This window comes from Pezoporus occidentalis, unplaced genomic scaffold (genome assembly GCF_034315485.1).
Source record: "Pezoporus occidentalis ecotype Australia unplaced genomic scaffold, CSIRO_AGI_Poc_V1 ctg2, whole genome shotgun sequence".
NCBI classification, from domain to species: Eukaryota; Metazoa; Chordata; class Aves; order Psittaciformes; family Psittacidae; genus Pezoporus; species Pezoporus occidentalis.
Window position 1 is genome coordinate 12,411,821 of NW_026913855.1, and position 7,035 is coordinate 12,418,855.

Consider the following 7,035-nt stretch of genomic DNA (forward strand, 5'->3'; position numbering starts at 1 on the left):
AAAGCTTCCAACTCTGTGAAGCTTGAAGGCAAGTTAAACTACATAGGAGCCAAGCTTTGGAGTAGAGTGTGCGTGAATGACTTAGTGGAAGCAGGCAGATACAGGAGGAAAAATCAAATCATACCACTAAATGGGATTGACTGAGTAACCCATACATGGAATGAGGAACCTGTGGAGGTGGGCCTTTTGACGAGGAAAAGCATTGAGGAGACACACTGGCCAATGTGAATCTGATGCTCCCTGATACCTGAGACTTTTCAGTCTGGTTGCTGTCTTACTGTAACTTTTTTTTTTTTGTTGTTGTTCAGAAATGTAGAACTTGTTTTTTGTCTCTAAAGGTGTCCTGCCTGTTGGTAAAGGACGTGCATTTTGCCATTTGCAATGTGGGTTTCTGTTTGTGTTATTCAAACTGCGGAAGTGTAGAGTGGATGTATGTTGAGGAATGTTTTCTTTACATAAAGCAGAAGAATGAACGACGAGTAGGATGTTTGTTATTGATCTTACAGATGTTTTTGCAGTCTGCAATATGAACACGTATGGATTACTGGTAAAGCTGGAGAGCAAATTACATTTTCTTTTATCGTTTTTAAAAATGAAGTTAGAGCTTATGAAAGGTACTGGATTCAGACTCTGGGGGCTTAACTTCTCTCTTTATCCAGAAAATAGATATTGTACATCACAAGCAGAAGCAGTGGAAGCATTAAGGATCTCAAAGTTCTCATGCTGCCTGTACCTGTCTGTACTACTTCTGCTTTGAAAAAACTCAAGGTGCCAGTAGGGAAGCTTACTCTGTATAGGCGTGCTTAATCCTGTGTCTGTCTTCTGGAATGCGTAAATGAAGATACAGTAATGCTGTTGGCTGTAGTTCTGTTGACAAGAACTTTTGTTCACTGCAATCCAATTTAGAAGTGCCAGCTTCATGTTAGGTTTTGTTGTCTTTGTTGTCTAGCCTAGATTGTTTTCCAGGTGTTTGAATACGAGCATTTCTAATATTTCAGCTGTGAAGTGGTATGCCTGTACCCGTGCCCTATACAGTAGGTTGGGAAATAGCAGGACAAAGGTGTTATGTGTTTCTTGTTAGTAGAAGGGAATATACAGAATATTCTTGCCAAGTGCACATCTTGCTGTTTGCTAGTGGATTATGGACAGTAGTATCTTCGTGGCATAACGTGTTCCTATTAAGTATTTAAAGGAGTGAAAAATACTTCCCATGTGTGCAAAAATTACCCAATACAGGAATGTTTCCCCTTGAAACATGTACATAGGCCTGCCATTAATGACACAAGTATCCATAAACATTTCCACCTGGCTGATAAATAAAATAAAGTTAATAAAGCGAAACAATGAGGGTTTTTTTTTGTTGTATTTCAGCATGAAAAGCAAAGTAATGCAGCTTTCAAAAGCTTGAACCTGTGTCTTAGAGCTGTGTGCTTTCTTAGCTTTGTATAAATGATTTTAGAATCTGCTTTGTTGACTAAAATGTGATACCTGCAAATGAGGATGCAGTCTTGGAGCCTTAATACAGCTAAACCCAATGTAGTTTATTGATCTTTACCAAAAATGGTGGAGAATTGCATGCAAAGCCTCCCATTTTTCTGTGAATTTTGCTTTAGGGTCTGCATTCAAAACACGTAAGTATTATGCAAAAGTAAGTATTTTGGTTAAATGAAAGTGCATTCCGGCTGTTGTAACTTGTCATCTGCTGAACTTGTGGGAGTTGGGTGAACCTAGAAATTTGATTGACAAAAGAAAAAAGACTGTTTACCTGTCTAGTATGGGGAAGAGGGGGGAGAAGAGCAATATTTGTCTTCTGTTGACAAATATAATGGTGTTACTGATAATTTAATGCCATATGTTTCACAGTAAGGTTTTCCTGCCAGCTCTGTATGGGTTTTTGTTGCTGTTAACTCAGATGCAGTGGAATGAGAGCAAAATAAATACGGAATTTGGGAATAAGATCCCATCCAAACTGTGGATGGCTAGTTAAGTATAATATCCATGCAATTAAAAAAGTACCTTAAAATGTGTATTTTTAGGCTTCTCTGATAAATGTTTTCTGAGTCCTTTCCTGTATTTTCCTGAAATTCTAGCTACAATGATTTTTCTTAGCCTAATTTTTAAAACCTTTATTAATGTATTCCTTGTACTACTACATTTTTCTGCCTCAGAAACTAAATTGCAGTTTTAACAGTAACAAAAAGCTCTATGATTATAGAATACCCAGTTTGAAATGTGTGATGCATCGCTTCATTTTCAAGGGAAAGCTATTTTATCTAGAATTATAAAGTTAAATTAAGGTTCTGCCTCTGACATTACAGAGTACTGTAATACCGATTTTTAAATTGCACTTAAAACATGGGACATACGACCAGACAGATAATCTATCAAGTGTTGATAACTGTCTAGATACAACTTCATTATTCCTGTCTTGTCACTGGTGCATATGCATGTTAATACTTGGAAGTGCAAAGAATAAGTAATCTTTTCAGAGTGGGTGTGTGGATGTATATTCTACCACTTGTTTGGAATAACATTGTAAGGAATTTTGCAGTCATAACTGGTTGATATCAGAAAAATTGTGCTTAAGCCTGGTTGCATTCAAATTACTTTGTACTCCATGATCTGAGGGAGTTAAGGTAACTTTACCAGTCAGTTTATGTCACAGGCAGCCTTCTTTAGAGTAACTTCTTTTTATTCATAAGCAGTTCTGGACAGGCTTATGGCCTGAAATTGACAATGTTACACTGATGACACTCTAGAGCCTGTGAGTAAAAGCTGTCTCACTTGTGCCTGCGGGTCTTCTGTTACGCTGGAGACAAAGAGTGCTAGTGAGGCAGGTTGATTGATAGAATGTTTTATATAAAAAAATTTCTCACTGTCCTATAGCATGATTTTTTATTTTATTTTTTTTAGTAGTTTAGGGTCTTCTAGACTGTGAATAACAGGGTGTGTCATGGCTGTTGCAAAGTCTGAATTCAGGCCCTACTTCTGAGAAGTGAAGATGTGATAGATGTTCTTTCTTGAAGTGTAAGATTTGGGAGGTTTGCTCAGTAAGGGTGGCTTTTTATACGTACTGGAGTTGTGATGTGTGCTTTGATGAAATGTTGAGGGATATCCGGGCTTGAGAACTAACCTAAGAACAAATACTGGGTCAGATCAGAGATCTGTTTATTCACTCTCTCTGATGGAGTCTCAGGAACTGAAGATAACATTCAGGAGTCCTCGTCCTAGCATAGCTGTCTGGCTTGCGCTAGTAACTTGAATGGAGGTTGTGTCTGGATTGTTTAATGGCCACTAGTTTACATCTCCTCCATCACTTTTTTTTTATCTTTTGAAGCTATTTAAGTTCCTGGCCTCCATAATATTCAATTAAGGAGCTGCTGTAGGGAGCTTTAACAGATTCTCAACTTGGCTATATGTGGGATTGAAGAGTACTGTAAAGGCCATGGGTAGCTGGAGACATTATACAGTATTTGAGGTACATGAACTTGGAAGGTAAGTGGTTGACAAACAAGGTATATTCCTGGAAGACAAAACAAATAAGATTTTTTTGCTATTTCTCAGAAGAAGGGAAGGAGAATAGGAAGTCTATTTTATGCTTCTTGTTGGTGGCTTTAGGGAGAGAATAGGTCTGAAGAGGTTTGATTAGAGAATGATACTTTTAGATAAATATCAGAATATTTTTATTGTGTGGAAATAAATTTGAATAAAAATTCCTGAGTTTCCAAGGTTCATTCATCATTACATCTTGATTCCTCTTAACAGAGGTTTGAAGTAATCGTTACACTTCAGTGGTTTCTTCTGCTGGATGAGTTAATAATATGTTAATAATTTGAGTCAGAGAATTCTATATGCTTTGCTGATGTGCTAGAAAAATAAATTCAGCTGGGAATTAGCCGCTATTGCATTTAAGAGCAATATACTGCATTTATTACTAAAGACCTGGTATGATAAATAATAGGTTTTACATGTATTCTCAAATTTTCTGAAGGCAAGAAAGATTGTGAAATAACTCTACAACATAATGTAATCTGAAGAAACTAACGTTATGCATGGGAGGGTTCTGAAATGAATTCTCACGTTGCTTTTTTTGTACTCATGGGTGTTTTTATGATATTTTATAGTGTCTTGTGAGTATCTTTCAAACATGAATTGATAAAACAGCACTCCTGTGAGGTATCTTTGTCACTGCTTTATGGGCATCAGAACTGGTATGCTACAAGATACAATGATATGTCCAAGTTCATATGAACTTCAGTGGCTAAGGTAAGAAGGGAATGCAGATCTTCCTCTTGTGTAACTGCTGCCTGTATTTTACAAGGGTTAAGAATTTGTCATCTGTATGCCAAATCATTTTAATGAAAAGTTCTATTAAGCTATTCTATTCTTTACCCTACAGCTGAGAATAGATCTGTGTGGCACACTGTAGCAAAGAGTACCCACTGAAAATATTTACTATTGAGACTACTTGCAGCTGCTCCAAGTCAACATAGTTATATATTCCATCCATGAAAAGATACAGAGAATTTACTAGTGTATCCAGAGAGTCATCATCACAGATGTTCTCTACTTGGCATTGAGTGGAGTCTCTTCTGAACTGACATGTGCCAGATTCTGCTTCCCTGGTTATGGTGGTGAAAAACGTAGTTCAAGCTTTGCAGCAGGCAGGTGATCAAAGCTGTCAAAGTCTTGAGATTTCTGTAACTGCCAGTTTCACCCTCTGACCTCTTTTTTGCTATAAAGATGCATTCTGGTTTGGTTTGTAGCATTTGGTGTCATCAGTACTTCTTTCTGTTACCAGACATGTCTCGTATCTGGTTTCCCACAGTGTGAACTAGTGAGACAAGAGTGATTTATTGAGCAGATCTTTTCTTCTATACAATCTCACCATTGTCTGCCATATGTTAAAAGGCCATAGGAAAAAATGTGCAGGCTAATGATTGTTGTCTGGATGTGTGGACCAGGGGTGCTGGGCCTGCAAGAGCATTGCTTTGCTTCTGAGTAATTTGCTTTGCTTTTTCTTACTCTGAGACCCTACTATTCAAGACTCTACCTGATCTTTTATACTAAAATGGCACGAAGACAATGAAAGTAACTAAAATGCCTTTAGAAATGTGAAATGTTCAAGTTTCAGAGCTGTACAGAAGAAGAGTAGGGACAACTATATTTGTTATTGTCCCATGTCATGTCCCATCCTTCCCTCCACCCCTTCTTCCCCAAGTATCATTCTCTCTCTCAAGAAAGTTGTATTTAATCTCCAAGTGCTGTATTGATTTTTGGTTTTGTCTCTGTGATTTCAATGTTACTATGATGTACAAAGACAGCAAGCAGAGTTAGTTGATACCTTTGACTGCTAATATTGTCAGTGCACGTTTACTGGCATGGCTTACTTTCCACTTCAGTGAACAGGACCTCTGATTTCTTGTGCTAATGGTCTGGTCAAGCCAGCTGGTGATCTTCTTGTAAGACAGCAGGGTGCTGCATGTTTTCAGACATGCACATGATCATTGTCCAGCTGCTGACTGCTGTAGATCCCTGAAGAACCATCTCTTTCCCACCTAATAGCAAACAGCTGCCTGTGTTTTCTGACCAGGGAAACCCTGTGCATTGAAATAAATAATCAGCAATACTATTGGAAATTGCTACCTTAAGAAAGTTGCGAGTGGAGAGACAGGGTTTGATTTTGAAAACCAGCACACACCCCTGCCCCATGAAACCCCAAGGCACCCCCCATTTGCAAGCACTTCTAGAAGTATAAAATGTTTATTATGTAGATATTTCAATGCATGAAGAATATATGTCTGAAAGAAGCTCTTAGAATTTTCATAGTATTATCCTTTCATAGCAGTTTTTTTAATTGTGCACATTTGCGTAATGTCTTTTTCCCATTAGTAAGAAAGTCTCCTAGTTATGCTTGAATCTTCTTTATTATTACTACTATAGGTTCTAGATTTTTTAAGCAAGGCAGGGCTTCAGTTGTGGTCAAGTTTGTATAGGCTTACATTGGAAATACTCTCTGACCAGAGGAATTGATAATGTGGAATGTCAGGGAAAAATAGAAATAAGTACTAATTCATAATGATGTACAGTTCATTTGGCATAATATGCCTTCTATGGGATTGCTTTATTTGGGCATATTCTGCTGTGCATAGAGAGAGTGCAAGCATATTATACATGATTTCCAATATACAGCAACTATCAACTGCTAACACAAGTGGTGGTTAGCTAGGGCTACATGCCACAAGGTGAAGCACTAGTATCTTGCCACTTCCGATACAGACATCTGGTAAGATTTCCAGAAGCTATGGAAGTGTTGATCTCTGTTGTTACTCAGAACAGGACAGTCTTTAGTCTGTCAAGTGTCTCTTCTTAATCTGCAGGACTTTTGCTAGGCTTTTGTACCATGTCATGTTGGTATTTTTCACTTGAGCTCTTGAGTTACTACAATAGTAGTAGTTTAATTTGCTGTTTCCCTTTTACTTTGCTGCCAGGGTTTAGCTTACATAGTCTCACAACTTAAGCCTGAATAAACATTACACAGTGTGCTGCTTAAAACCTGGCCTTGGCTCACAGATATTTGAGCTCCTGGGCTGTGGATTACACTTAAAATTTTATTGCTTCAAGAAATACCCAGTTAAGAAGCATGGTTAGATCCTTCAGTGAGCTGACAAACATTACAGCTCTTAGCTTGTGAATATATGGCTTTCAAAACCAACTAAACCAATCAAGCTTTCCACACATTTTGGTAAATAACTGGAAGGATAAAATTTGTATGTGTACCTTCAGGTAAAGACACAGAGAGTTGTGTCTTTGAAGGCTCAGCTTCATCAGCATTTTTGGTGTTATGTTGCTTTCTTTTCATTAAGTATATTGGTAAACTTTCTAAAGCATTGTGTATTGGCTTTTTGAAGCACGGTAAGATACAATGTATTCAGAATCTATCTGAAATACTTGAACAGAAAGATACTTTTTGGCATGATTAATGCAGCTGAGAAAGATAAATTGATACCTTGAATGTCCTAAAAAATGTCTCAT